Source organism: Gopherus flavomarginatus, chromosome 5 (genome assembly GCF_025201925.1).
Source record: "Gopherus flavomarginatus isolate rGopFla2 chromosome 5, rGopFla2.mat.asm, whole genome shotgun sequence".
NCBI classification, from domain to species: domain Eukaryota; kingdom Metazoa; phylum Chordata; order Testudines; family Testudinidae; genus Gopherus; species Gopherus flavomarginatus.
In genome coordinates this window covers 16800062-16815489 of record NC_066621.1, presented here as the reverse complement: position 1 = coordinate 16815489, position 15428 = coordinate 16800062, and the positions used below count along the sequence as shown (strand labels likewise).

General features: G+C 44.5%; 1 pseudogene; it reads right to left on the bottom strand.

Moving 5' to 3' along the window:
- Positions 1 to 543: 543 nt before the first annotated feature.
- Positions 544 to 9681, bottom strand: LOC127051456 (acidic mammalian chitinase-like; annotated as a pseudogene).
- Between the last annotated feature and the right edge of the window lie 5747 nt (positions 9682 to 15428).

Here is a 15428-nt window from a genome sequence, read left to right as displayed (position 1 = left end):
TTGTAATGCTGAGCTGGTTTTGTTATGTTATCAGCAAGAATGCAACCAGCATAAGAAGTCAGCAATTTTCTTTTGATTGTATATGTTTGGTCAAACTGAAGGACTTTCCAGACCTGTTGGTCAGAGGTGTTTCATCCCTGGTCTCTATGTGCAAAGGGAAGGCAAGTGACAAGGAAGGTGTTTGCAGGGGAGATCCACTTCGTTTTATTGTAATAGTTTCATGCCCTCGGTGTGACTGTCTGTCTACCTGCCTGTAAAGCGCCAGCCCAACTTTGTGTGCCATATAAATAAATATAGGAGACGTCCAGCTCCTGAACTGGGTCTGGGATCCAAATACCCCTGATGTCTGGGACTGTGGAGATCCCATGGATGGGTTTGTGACCATCCTTGTGTCAGGTGTAACTTCAACCAGACCACATAGCACTATAGAAACACTGGAAGTGCTAGAGGAGTTAACAAACCACAGAGGGTGCAGCTATTGTTTTTGCTGAATGCTTTATTTCATCATAATGAATTTGTGGAATTTTGGTCAGATTAGGATGGCTAGTTAGTTATGATAACCTGATCGGTTCGTGCCCAGTTGCAGCAGGAGCAGCTGGAGTCGAAGACCAGGCCAGCCTGGCAATTTTCCAGGTAGGTTCTCCCATTCACGCAGTTGTAGAAGCTGTTACTGTTAGATGGATCTGGGTAGAGGCCATTGGCCTTGCTAGCACAGAAGCCAGTGCCCCCAGAACTGCTGCCTGAACCGCTGCTGGGGTTGCTATCGGAACTGCCACTCCCGCTTCCACTTCTGCTACCGGGAGCTTCTGTGATTGGAGAAATGGGCTGAGCAGGGGCGGTGCAGCCTGAGAGAAAAGCAGATCATTAGGATTCCCCGTTGATTCTACCATGAAATGGGCCAGGTTTGCACTTCATTCAGGATGAGCTGTCTATCGACCCACCCATTCTCATGGCCCCACCATTTCAGCAGCGAAGGAGTCCCAAGAAATACATTTTAGTTCCTGAATTCACGTTTGCTGAAGTTAGGTTAAAATCAGATCTGGGCTTCTGATTGCTTCATTATAAACAGGAAACTTAACCATTAAGTTCAGATCTGGATTCAGTTTCAGCTTCCCAAAGTTCAGGTGTATTCACTTCTGATCTGCAGCAGCTCCGTCTTCCCCACTCCTATGTCCTCCCCACAGCTCTGTTAGTAGAGCTCAGTCTCAATCCTGCTGTTCCAGCCCCTGTCTAATCGCGGGCAGATACTAGCAATCGTACTGAACCGTGACCTGTTTTTGCCTTGGGACCACATCGCAGAAGACTGACAACCATGTTTTCATATAATTAATCATGACGTGGATTGAGCTAAGTCTCAGGGAGATGAAAAGCTGAGGAGTTAGTCCCCTGTGTCACTTACCATCTGACTTTGCACCTAACTCTATGGCATTCCCGCAAAGGGGAAAGGGTAGAAATTTTCTAAAATAAGGAGTTGTGGATAGTCACTTTTCTATATCTTATTACTCTTGAGAGAGTGGTTATTTGGGGGTACATTGAATCAGGCCCAAAGCAATATTATACACCCCTGTTAGCGAGCAGATTCTCATCTCTCTGTGCGACCAGGGAGTTAATTCTGGGAGCCCGTCCTGCTGGTATCACTCACTAGTGCTCTGCAGTCCAAGAGCGGTCTTCAGAGTATTGATCAGAGGGTATTTGACCTGGTTGCAGAAAGTGCCAGTGAAGTCATCCAGGTCCAGAGACCAAACCATAGCGCCTCCAAAGTTATTCTTCATCAGCCACTGAGCCTGTTAAGTGCCAGGAAAGAAGCTAAAATCAGCCCAGCTGCTAATGCTGAATGGAAGCCTTGTCTGGCACTAGTTACACCAGAAGGTCTCACCATACCTTGATATTGAAGCTCTTGATGTTGTCATATCCAAGCCACTCGTTGCCCTTGTAGGCATAGGGGACATCCTGAGGGGTATCCCAAGCCTGGGTGGCTCCATTCTTCAGGAAAGTGCAGATCTAAGTGTAAGCAGAGTCAGGATAAGCTCTACCCTGACATCTGGTGGAAAGAATTTCAGAGTGTGTATTTGCATAGGCACGCCTACCCCATCCCAGGTTGCCCAGCTGTGGGACTGCTTTGTGACAGAAATGTCTCAACCTCAGTTGGGTGGTACTTGCTAGACAAGGGACATGGGTTCCAAAACCCAGTGAATTGAGAGAGGCTGGGGACAGGTATCTGTGCCTGGTGGTGCAGGCTCCTTGTGGAGCCAGAAGCACCAGTTCCACCCCCTCCTCTCTCCACTGTGGAATGTCAGAGTTGATTTTTTATTCCCTTAAGAATCTAGATACAGGTTACTGAGCTGAACTCACTTTGGTGCACTAGCACTGGGGCTCCCCTACTATGAGCTGAGATCACTAAGAGTTGAAATCACTAAAAAGCTGAAATTACTGAGCTGAGAGCACTGATTACTGTGCTAACTAGTGGGGGAGCCTGAAGCTATACTGTGGAACACAGCAGCTGGCGGAGTCGAGCAGTTTGTGGGGACAGCTGGAGCAGATCACGGGACAGCTGGTGGAGCAGAGCGGCTGGCAGAGTGGAGTAGCTGTGGGACAGGTGGAGCTGCCCACAGAGTGAGCGGAGCCGAGCAGTTTGCAGGGACAACTGGAGCAGCTCACGGGACAGCTGGTGGAGCAGAGCAACTGGTGGAGCGGAGCAGTTTGTGGGGATGGCTGGAGGAGCAGAGTGGAGCGGCTGGTAAAGTGGAGCAGTTCGTGGAGAAGGCGGAAGCAGAACCCACAGAGAGGCAGGGCAGTTGGCCCCGGATTAAGTAAGGTGCCCCTTTCTACCCAGGCTGGGGGGAGGGACCTCTGCAGATAGACTCTTGAACTTTGGGGCTGCACTGACCAGGACAGAGACTTTTGGATTGTGGGACTTTTGGGACTGTGGGTGATTTGGGGGTTGCTGGACTCAAGAACCCAGGGAAAAGGACACAGCCCAATTTCCTGGGGTGGGTCTTTGCTCACGGTTTGGTCTAGGAACTCTAGTTGAGGTGTTTTCCCAATTTAGTGCTTGTTGTTTATCTCATGTAATTAAACCTTTTCTGCTACACCGAGACTCTGTGCTTGCAAGAGGGGAAGCATTGCTTCTTTGAGGCACCTAGGGGTGTGTGTAAGATTTTCCCAGATCACTGGGTGGGGGCACAAGCTGGTTTGGCATTGGGTTATTGAAACGGAACCCCTGGATACTGAACCCGGCCCTTGTTGCTGCCAACTCAGAGGAGCAGAAGGGTTACATAAGTAAAGCAGAAGTGAGAATTTTAACAAGTGTCCTGTAAAAAAGAACAAGTCCAAACTGTGACAATTTCTTTGACTTACTCATTAATTATGACCCTAAGTATCATCTCTAAGGATTTTTACTCCTTAATCAGCTTCATTTACATTAATTTAAATAACACCAAGAGATGATGTGGAAGAATTAGACACACTGCAGGGAAAAGAATTAGAGTAGGCTCCCTGATTGCATTACCTTGTGGACTCAGTAATTAATAATCAGTTAATTTACCCATTGTGTTTAATAAGGCATTTATGGTGTGCAAGGATGAGGGTGCATTTTATTCTGTTTCTGACACATTCAGCTGAAATTAGCTAGAGTAATATAGTCTATTTTTAAATCAGGTAGAATAAATCACTAAAAATAAGGTATTCTGTGAATCTAGATCCTTGTTTCTCTTCTCTTTGTCCATGAACAAACTATAATTTTTTATGAATTAGTTGGCTAGTTGCAGTTAGTCAATAGGATCTTTTGTTAGAATTCATTTCAGCCTATGACTCAATGGCTAACAGTTCTCTGTGTCTATTAGTGATTTAATATTTGTGTGAGATGAGCGAGCACACATGCCTCATAGTAAGCCCAGAACCCAGATTGTCTTGTGTAAGGTCCAGCAGGCCCCGCTCCTGAGGTTGGAGCACCGACAGCAGTGTTGGATGGGTTGCTCAGGATGAAGGTGTGTCCGTAGGTTGGGAATCCAACAATGAGCTTCTCAGCTGGGGCACTGTTGTTCTTCCAGTAATTCAGGGCATAGTCCTATAGGCAACAAACAAGTTAGTCTCTCCAAGGAATTGCAGACTGCAATGTTAATTCTTATATCTCTACAATTGTAAAGTCTGATGTTATTACAGACTGAAAGGACCCTGGCCCTAAGCTTTCAAGATATACTTACAACAATCAAGTAGACATAGCTACCAGTGTCAGCAGTGCCTTTGTAGAGAGGGCTGTTTTCCTCCAGTACATCCTTCCCAGGAGCCATAGGTCATCACATGGAAGTAGTCCAGATACCTGTGGGGATCATAGAAGATTAGGGTTGGAAGGGAACTCAGAAGGTCATCTAGTCCAACCTCCTGCTCAAAGCAGGAATGATCCCCAGACGGATTTTTACCCCAGTTCCCTAAATGGCCCTCTCAAGGACTGAACTCACAACGGTGGGTTTAGCAGGCCAATGCTCAAACCACTGAGCTATCCCTCCCCCCTTTATCGCCAATCCTTTTTAACCCCACTGAATGGTTCATTGTCCTGTTACTGCTGGCTCCACAGTGGTGCCACTGGTCATGCTCCCACTTCCTGCATGCATGGCTTCCCAACAGCCTACCCGTCTTCTCCTGCACAGTGGTTCTACTCCTCTTTGGGTCTTGTGTGCCCTTAGGATAGGATGAGGATTTAACCCACAGTGCCAATGAGTGCTTAGAACTAGGTGGTAGGTGCAGTTGCGTGTTCCGAAGAAACCCATTGTAGGCTCAGTGCACATACCAGAACGGGGTGACCTAATGACTTGCCCTGCTATTCAACATCTGAACATCAGATCCTTGTGCCGATGTCTAGGATGTCAATTTATCTTCTGAAGTGGAACTGTCCCCATAACAGTATCCAAGTGTTGGTAATGACTAAGATAGAGGCCAAGTTCTGACCTACTTACCCCTCCTGGGGAGCAGCCATAGGATGGGTATTTGCCTTTATCAAATGTTTTTTAAAGAAGATTTAAAAAGGAGACAACCCAGCCATCTGAGAGTGTTGTACTCACTGGCCGAGCTGAGGAATCTGGTAGTCTGACTCAATGTTAGAGAGCCCAGCAGCCACAGCAGCAGTCACCAGGAGCCTGGGTTTGTTAATCTGCTTTGCTTCCTGCTCAAAGGCTTCCAGCATTTCCTAGGAGATGGCAAGGAAAAGGTTAGTGATTCCCTACCACCACCAAGGCTGAGTCCTCATGGCCTTCAAAGTTCTGAACAGAGAAGTGCTCAAACAGCCTACAACCCCCTTTCTGTCTCTAGTTTGTGTTCTTGAGACTCTCCCATCCAGTGCAACCAAAGGAAAGTCTGCTTCACACTGTGATATTCAGGGATGGAATTAAAGTCATTTGTCTGCTTTTAGGAACTTTTAATCTATTAGGTGAAAGAACCTTGTTACTGTCAAATATACTGAAATTGTGACTTTCAGTGCTTTCAGCTATTTTCATTGGAGTCTCTTACACTAAGGACCAGATAGTCAGCTAATGGAAACATCAGGTGAGGATATGTTATTTGTATTGTGGTGGAGATAGCTGCAATGAGATTGTCTCAGTGGTCTTCCTTATGAAAAGCAGATGTGTACCTTGTCTTAAATCAATAAATCTAACTCATCCAAGGTTTCTTCTGAATTAACACAGAATCTGGTTCACTGAGATTCTGATCTGCTCTGCCTTACCCTGAATGTCATTCCACGTTAATATCCTTCTGGCTTCTCATTAGCTAATATCTGATTTCCACCTTACCTGGCCAGGCTGGTGAAGAGAGCCTTGTCTTGAGCTGTGCTGCTTCTGGAGCCAGGGTATTCCCAGTCAAAGTCTAGTCCATCAAATTCATACTGGCGCAGGAATGTGATGACAGAGTTGATGAAGGTCTGGCGGTTTTGAGGTATGGAAACCATTGCACTAAATCTAGGGAAGCAGAGAAGAAAAGAGTCAGTGGAAGAAGCTGCTGATTGTTTCCATCTATCTTTGCAATACCATGATGCCGCCACAGAAAGTAGATGGGTTGGACTTACGGTGCTGTTCCGAAATTCCAGCCTCCGATAGCCAGGAGAGTCTTCAGTTGTCCATTCCTGCAAAGGGAGGGTTTAAAAAAATAAGTTTCAAAACAGGTAAAAATATTTAAGTCTATTTCTAGTCATAAAAGAAGGGCCAATTTAAACAATTGCCGTCTTGTCACTCTTAATAATGAGTGACCTATTTGCCGTCTTCAGCTCTATTCCCTTGTTACATGGTCTGATGACTAAACCGAGACTAGATTTAGGCTCACGTTTAAATCCACAGTGGCTCGATAATTGTGAGCTGACATGTACTTTCATCTTTGCTGTCTACTTTTTTTATTTGTATTCTCTCAACCAGCGCCTGAGCTGGAAATCTCACTGATCTGCATTTGATCAAGCTGCTCTCTCTGTCTATATGGAGAGTGATTTGTTGCCTATGGTCCTCTAGACTTGGACCGTTTTGGAACAGGGAGGTTGCTACATGAGCTTCTCGGTACATCTGTGAGTGAGTATTATTGTTGTCCACTGTAGAGCTGGTCTGTGACTTACTTGCCCCTAAGAAGCAAGACAAGGGATTCCTCTTTATACTAGATGCCTACTGGTTTTTAAGCCATTGAAGGATTTGTAGAGTGTTACATCATTCCATTCAATGGTGGTGATCTGATTGCTGGACATTCCAGCGAAGGCATAGATCAGGTGAGTACACAGGCATGGGTCAATGTTGTCAGGTTTGAACTTCCCAAGGCCTGGTCTATATTGGCCCCAGTTGGTGAAATAACATGTCAGTAGATAAGCAGAGCCTGAAGAACAGAGGGGGAGATGTCATAGCTGAGTTTGCCATGAAGAGCAGAACAAAATAATATGAGAAAACCCAACCCTGCAAAAAATTGTAGTGGGTTCTTCTTCACTATACTAGACAGGAAGTACCAACTGGGCCTTAGTGTACGTTGCAAATCTTCCATGGTCATTTTATGTTGTACTCAGAGACAATGCCACTGGGGTAGGTTGTATTAAGAATTTAGTAAATAAAGATAGACAGTCCTAGCTGCAGATTATCTAAACTGACTGATGGGAAATTTCTTTGCGGTCTAAGACATCACTCACAGGCTAAACTAGGATGTTCAACCTTACACGAGAATAGAGACTCTGAGAAAAAGTTTTGATTTCATCTTCCTTCTACTTTTCTTTCATTACACCCTTCCAGCTAGGAGCTTGTCAGAAATTAAGAGTGTTGGTTTGGGATTTGTGATTGACCTTGTTTCTACGAGGCTACTGCTGAGTGGCTTAGCAAAATGCCAATTTTCTTTGTTTTTATTTAAATGGTGGATTCCTCTTCTTGTTCTACAACATAACAGGCCACATTCATCCCTGATGGGACACTACTGAAGCCTGCAGAGATTCAGGGAAGCCCCCTTAGTTTGTTAATGGTACCTGTTTCTTTTATACCTTTTCTTAATCTGCCTTAGAAAGAAAGCTACTCAGCATTCTAGTGTTTTATTCAAAGCTGACAACCAACCAGGTTCTAGTATGAGCCATACATAATGCTTTAATAAGTTGAATACATTAACTTCAATAGATAAAAAGGGCATACATTGATTGTATGATCTGTCTATCTGTCTATCTACCTAAAGGCACCTGAAAGAGTAAACTAAAAGAATACAGAATATATTAAAATATCCTCTTTTCCCAAAGGGGAAACAAAAATCATAATGTGTTTTCAGAACAAAAAACCCTCATACCTATCTGTGCATTCAGCAGGAGTGCCAAACCTTTAAAGAAAAAGAGAATAATTACAATATTAGACCTGGGAATATGCAACTACTTGACTGGTATCAGGGCTGCACCTAAAATATCTCCTGTATCCCATTACTGTGCATTTTAAAGTATGTGAGTGGTAAAGAAAGCAACTGCTTTTGGTTCATTGACAACTTTTGAGTCTTTTGAAGAGTATTTTACAATTCAGCAGCTGCATAAACAACACTGGTAATGCAAATAAAACAATGGGAATATCAATGTGTGTTTATTTTTGCTTTCTAATGTTTGCTTTCTAACAGCAAGTGTTTAATAAAATATATATAACTCATATCACAGATTATTATACGGTATCATTATTATTAAAACCTAGCTCTTATAAATCACTTTTCGTCCATAAAGCTCAAAGTGCTTTACGAAGGTGGTCAGTATCAGAGCACAGAGCGAGGAGGTGACTTGCTCAGGGTCACTCAGCAGGCCATGGCAGGGCTATGAATGGAACCCAGGTCTCTCGAATGCCTTGCTGGTGCTCTATCCATTAGGAAACACTGCCTCTCTCTTTGTCCCTTGCAATAGACAATTATGCATGTGGGAAAACATCTTGCTGTGTTTTTAATTAACACTTATATTTACAAACTTCCATTTCCCTTTAACTAGTCTCTTTGTAAGTCTTTTAAAACATCTCTCTCTCTCTTTTCACATTTTAGCTTTGCTCAGAATTTTTGCTGCACTCGTTTTTAAATTCTAGGGGCAGTGCTACGTATCATTCCCTGATACAGGGGTTCTGGGCCATCCATCAAATCATGTGAGTTTCCCTCCCCAGGTCAGGTAGACCCTTTGGTTGGGGGACAGGGATGACCAGATAGCCGGTGTGAAAAATTGGGACACTTTTTTTTCCCGGAAGGGTAGGGGTATAGGTAGATAAGACAAACCCTCTAATGTCGGGAAGCCTGGTCACACTAGTCAGGTGTCAAAAGGGACAGACTGCAGAAAGGCAAAGGCTTAGGCCATAACATCATGGTAAGGTAACATCATAATTTCCAGTGCATTGTCGCTGCCTGTGACATCAAGGTGAGGCAGCACTTCCGGCTGAGGTGCTTCTAATGACATCATGCTCATTGTCTCTTCCACCAATCTCCTGGTCATTTAGGGGGAGGTCAATATACTACTCACATAATAATACAGTAAAATCCCAGTGGTATTAAATTAATCATTTCACAGGAACTCAGCTAGCTAGGCACCTATGGTTACTCCATCCCACTCTAACTTTGCAGGAAAGACCCCTGAGCCTTCTCTCAAAATCCTATCAGACTGTTGTCCTTTGCATCTCAGTATACAGTGTTGTAGCTGTGTTGGCTATTAGAGAGACAATATGGGTGAAGTAATGTCGTTTATTGGACCAACTGCTGTTGGTGAGAGAGCCAAGCTTTTGAGCTTACACATTACTCTTCTTCAGGACTAGGATTTGTGAGTTCAATCCTTGAGGGGGTCATTTACGGATCTGGGGCAAAAATCTGTCTGGGGATTGGTCCTGCTTTGAGCAGGGGGTTGGACTAGATGACCTCCTGAGGTCCCTTGCAACCCTGATATTCTATGAAAGGAAAGCTTTTCTCTCTCTCTAACAGCAGCTGGTGCAATAAAAGATATTACCTCACTCACCTTGCCTCCCTTTGCATCTCAGGTCATTTTGGGTGTGTCTGCACTTTGAGCTGCAAGTGTGATTCCCAGCTGGAGGAGACACGCTTGTGTTCACTTTGATAGAGCGAACGCACTAAAAACAGCACTAGCTCTATCATGAGCGGTGGGAGTGATTAGCTGCTCCAAGTACATCCCACTATAAGAGAAGTTACAGAGCTGGACTTACTGGTAAGAAGCATCAACTTGGCCATCTTGCCTCTGTACTGATCCAGCCTTGCCTCTCTCTGGCTTTTATGTCATGCTTCCCTCTGGGCCGTGTTATCTTACTATCACCAAAGCCCGGGGAAGATTGTGCCACTTGATGATTAGCCACATGTAACACATTCTAAAATGGAAACCAGTATCTGCGGTACAATGGCCCCGTGTGAGAATCTGAGTCTAAGAAAACAGTGTTATCAGTCTTTATATTTAACAGAGCTGCTGGACCCTGGTAGAAATAGATTACAGTGTTACCGTTGTTTGGAATTCTTATTCTACTGATTGATTTTAGATTATATAATAGATTACACAGTACTAAATAGTTACTGTACAACCACACTGCGTGCAGGTAGTAGATATTGTGTTATATAATCTGCGTATCAAAGGATTTTCTAGTCTTGGTTCTAGTCTGGCTGGAATCAAGAAGGTGTAGGATTTTTATACACAATTTAGTTAACCAGCTCACCTGAACCATTTTTGCCAACTAAAGGCACTTAGGGTCTAATTCTGCTTTCAGTTACATCTATTTAAGACAAGAATAATGTTATGAGCTGGGTGACACTTTGTTGTGGGTTGAGTTAAAGCCTCGCTCAAACTGATGTGTGATTGCGCCATTCATTTAAGATAGTTGTAAGAAAGCTTTGGGGGCTGGCACAGCTAAAACAAGACCCAGAAGCTATCTTCATGTAGGCAAAAGCAGTTATCAGAAGGACTGGGCATGTGGGAGGTGTGCGAGAACACACAGAAACTGAGAACAGACCAGAAGAGAGAGAGACAAGGTGGGTGAGGGGTAATATCTTTTATTGGACCAGCTTCTGTTGGTGAGAGAGACAGAGCTCTTTGTTAGGTCTGGAAAAGATACCCGGAGGGTCACAGCTAAATGCAAGGTGGAACAGATTGGTGAACATACCTAGTTAACCCATATTCTAAAGGACCATTCAAGGTAGAGTGGCATATTAATACCTCTGCAGTCAGTAGAGGGTTAGGGGGTTACAGACTGTTGTAATAAGCTGTAAATCCAGTGTCTCTGTTCAGTCCTTGATTCTTCAGGTCCCAGAGCTGAGGGAGAGCTCTGTGTGGTTCAAAAGCTTGTCTCTCTCGTCCACAGAAGTTGGTCAAGTAAAAGATATTACCTCACCCACTTTGTCTGTTTAATATCCTGGGACCGTCAGGGCTACAACTACACTGCATACAAAAACGGAAAGAGGCAAAAAGCAAGAAAGCCAAGCAGTAGCTCGTGAGCACAGTGGGTATGTCTACACTGGGATAATAAACCCGCAGCTGGCCAGGGCTGCCTTGGGGGCAGTGGAGGGCAAGTGGGGCAATTTGCCACAGGCCCCAGACCCCACAGGGGCCCCCACGAGAATATAGTATTCTATAATATTGCAACTTTTTTTTTATGGAAGGGGGCCCTGAAATTGCTTTGCCCCAGGCCCCCTCAATCCTCTGGGTGGCCCTGCAGCTGGCCCGACTCAGGTAGAGGGTCCCAAGAGTTCAGGCTCCAGCCTGAGCCTGAACATCCACACAGCTATTTCTAGCCCCACCGCTCCAGCCCCTCCAGCCTGTGTCAGCTGACCCAGGCCAGCAGCAGCCATGCCATAGATCTTTTCCAATGTGACCCTAGAAAAAGCTAGAGAGAATGCTTTGGGGTCTGTTGGCTAAAGAGGCTTGAGCCTGTGAGCTCAGAAATTGCTCCTTTTGTTCGTGGTTCCTCCTGCACCCAGAGAAGTAGGACTTTGCCCATTCCTTGTATGAGGGGGTGTGCTCCCCACACTCGCCATGGAGGGGTTAACGTAGGCCAGAGGGGCCAATTAACCTATTAGGCTGCAAGCTCAGGGACATTTAGGCTGAGAGTTGAGCCCTAATTAATTGAAGCTCATCTATGCAGGCACATGGGGGGGCTGCTGTGAAAGCAGAGAGCTGGTAGGAGGAAAGGGGCTGAAATTACTTTTCCTACAACAAAGCAAAAGAAAGGGATTTGGACCCAAAAGAAGGGGTTTGTCTAGCAGACCCAGAGGAAAAGGGATTGGCTATGTTAGGCCTGAATAAAAATATAGCAAACAAAACCAGGTATGCCAACCTAACCAAAGTCAGGCTAACGAAGGTTTGTGGGTAATCCCTAAGTAAAAAACACTAAAAAGCAGCAGCATGTCTCACAAGCGCTAAAAAAAAGTAAAATAAAAAAAAAGCTGCATTCCTGGCATAGTACCAAATGTGCTGTGTTCGGGCAGCTCCTTCAAAAAACTAATAAAAGCCCTAGTTTTTTAGCCTCCTTGTTTTCACTCCCTGGTTTTGTTCTTTGTTTGTTTTTAACTCCCCTACATTTCTAACTTTAGGCATGCATGTATACTAAAGGTGTCTAGTTTCTAGTTGTTAAAAAAAGGGGGTGGGTTGCTCCAGTAAATAATTGATAACGCAACAAAACTGTCTATATAGGCTTATACTAAAATGTAAAAAGGGGGCTGGTTCTCTCAAAAAACAAGCTGCTCTCTATTAATGCGTGCACTTGTCAATAAAAAGCTTTTAATCAAACCTTGCTGGTGTTGCCTGTCTCTCTCGCGGTCAAACAACAAACTTTTCCGTCTGGGGTAAAGTCCCTAACAGCTAGAATGGTGGAGAATGAGAGCCTGGGCTAAGCAAGGTTGGACGTAGTCCAGAGGAGGTGCAGGAAGGTTTGTGGTTGCCCAGACCTTCGCTGCTGGAGATAGGGCTCTGGACTGGAACCCTGAGTAGAGAATGGGCCTGGGTTCCCCTACCAGCCACTGAGTGAGTGGCACAATCTGGCCAGTGACCTTGGAGGCTCTCTGGGGCCATGCTTTCTAGCTGCTGCGGTAGTGGCCTGGCCAGGGCAGTGGGCTTAAGGACTCCCTGGGATGGCTAGAAAGATGTTGATGTTACTCTGGAAGGGGAGGAATCTTGTGACTTGGCTGGAGGGCTAAGCCATGAAGATGAGATGCTGCAGCTCCTGAGGATCAAGAGAGGGTCCACACACCAAGAAAACGAGACGACGGGCTGAGGAACTACAAGGAGAAGGCATCAGGCTGAAAGAGCTAATCCCCACTGTGGCCAGGAGGAGGTTCTGACGAGTGGTGAGTAGAGGCCCCCATGACACCTTGTTAAAAAATAAGATTGCATCAAAGAGAATACCAGACTTCCAATGGGAACATCCCCATGGCCTGGAAATCTGATTAGCCACTTGGGTCAAAAAGGGGCAACAATGACTTCATTGATGTAAATAGAGCTACCCTGATGTCAAATTGGTAGAAATGTCAGCAGAATCAGGCCCTCTACTGCAGACATTAAAAAAAATGCATTAAAAATCCCTGAAAATATTTCTTTACATGATCAATTTCTTGCTGGAGGAATAGGGACCAATTGGCAGGTCTGGAGACTGAAGTCCTATATTGGTCCACAGACCAGGACATGGGAAGCGGCAGGACAAGATTTAACCACATGACCCACCAGAATGCCTCAGAGCTGTACTGGATGGACCATCTTCAGCAGTGACAGGGTAGTGTTCAAGAATAAAAAAAGAGGCTATTTTTTATTTTGTGAATACACAAGTGATACGATAAAGGCCATAAGTAGAAGGCCATAAGCAGACATCACACACGACAGCATTGGGGTCAGCAGTGTGGAGTCTAGGAAGTCCTCCTGATAAACTAACATGAGATGAGCACCCAAAAGGAAGCGCCAAGCTGTGCAATGTTTGCACATTAGCTCCCCGAGTTGAGCCTGCAAGTTTATTTAAAAGGCCATTTCTGCTCTTAATATTCTGAGCTACCTTGGTGAAGTATTCTTTGTTAAGTGTATGAGCTAGATCTCTCTTAAATGTACTGGCTTTTGCTCATGTACCAGTTGTTCTCTATTTTAGAAGATGGTGAATTCTCATGGAGCATTGGCGTGACTCAGACGGAAGCATGACAACACTGTCTTTGACACACTGAACTTAAGTCTCTGCGTCTTACAACAGCCACTGATGGTAGCTATGTCTTGGTTCAGGTTGTCTTCAATCTTTTTGAAGGCTCTGTCTCTTGAAGCTAGGCAAATGTCATCTGCATACTTGAATGGCCATGAGATTGTTGAGGGCCCCTCATTAGTCAATATGTTGAAAAAAGTTGGAGCAAGGACAGGTCCCGGAGGGAGTCCCTTCTTCTGATCCTCCGTGTACTCAATTTATTATCGAGCATCTCTTGGAATTGTCTGTTTTTGAAGCATCATTTTCATAAGTGTAACACCCCATCTATGACGTCTTGACCAGCAAGTCAGTGTGCCAGGTGGTATCATATGCGGCTGGCAAATCAAAAAACACAGTCCTGTCTTTTCCTTTTTCTGGAAGCTGTTTCTATACAGGCGGCAAGAGCAAGAACTTGGTGACAAGTGTTCCCATTAGGTGTAAATCCTGCTTGGTCATCACTCAGAGTCTGCTCTGCTGTGGGAAAGATTCATTGCAGAATTAGTCTCTCAAGAAGTTTGTAAGCACAGCTGAGAATTTATATCTGCCAGGAGTTAGCTGGGAGGGAGTGGTCCCTTCCTAGTTTTTGGCATAGCTATTGCCCTAGATTTCTGCCATAGCTTGGGCATCAAGTAGGCCTGGAAGGGACTTCAAAGTCATCTAGTCCAGCCCTCTGCACGGACGCACAACCAAGTGAATATAGACCATCCCTGACAAGTTTGTCCAACCTGTTTTTAAAAACCTCCAATGTTGGGAATTCCAAACCCTCCCTTGGAAGCCTATTCCAGTACTAAACTATACTTATAATAGAAAGATTTTCCTAATATCTATCTTCAGTCTTCCTTGCTGAAGATTGTGCCAATTTTACTACTAGTCCCACCTTCAGTGTACATGGAGAACAATTGCTTGCTGTCCCCTTTGGAACAGCCCGTAACTTGTTTGACTATCAGATCCCCCCTCAGTCTTCTTTTCTCAAAACTATATATACCCAGTATTTTTACCCTTTCCTCATAAGTCAGTTTTTTAACTTGTTTGTTTGTTCGTTTGTTTTAATCATTTGACTTGCTGGCCTCTGAACTCTTTCTGATTTTGTCCACATCTTTTTTTTAAGGTGTGGTGCCCCATACAGGACATAATAGCCTAGCTGAGACCTCACCAGTGTGAAGTAGAGCCGGACAATTACTTCCCATGTCTTACCTGTTAATACACTCCAGAATGATATTAGTCTTTTTTACAACTGCATCACATTGCTGACTCATGTTCAATTTGTAATTTATAACCCCCAGATCCTTTTCAGCAGTGCTAGCACCTAGCTATTCCCCACTTTGTGCATTTGATTTGTCCTTCCTAAGTGTAGAACTTTGCATTTATCTTTACTGAATTTCATCTTATTGATTTCAGACCAATTCTCCAATTTGTCAAGGTAGTTTTGAATTCTTACCCTGCCCTTGCCACTTCCTCTCAGCTTGGGGTCATTCACAAATTTTATAAGCACACTCTTCGCTCCATTATCCAAGTTATTTCTGAAAATATAGAATAGTACTGGATCCAGGACTGGCCCCTGCAGGACTCCAGTAGATACACTCTCCCAGTTTGTCAGTGAGTCAGTGATAACTATTCTGTAAGTATGGACCAGTTTTGAACCCACCTCATAGTAATTTCATCTAGACCACTTGCCCTAGTTTGCTCTGAGTGTGGTTTGCAGTGAAAAAGTCTATTCCTACTTTGCTCCAAGGTCTGTGGGGGATGCAGTGTATTTTAATGGTCCCTTTTTGGTGCTTGGCC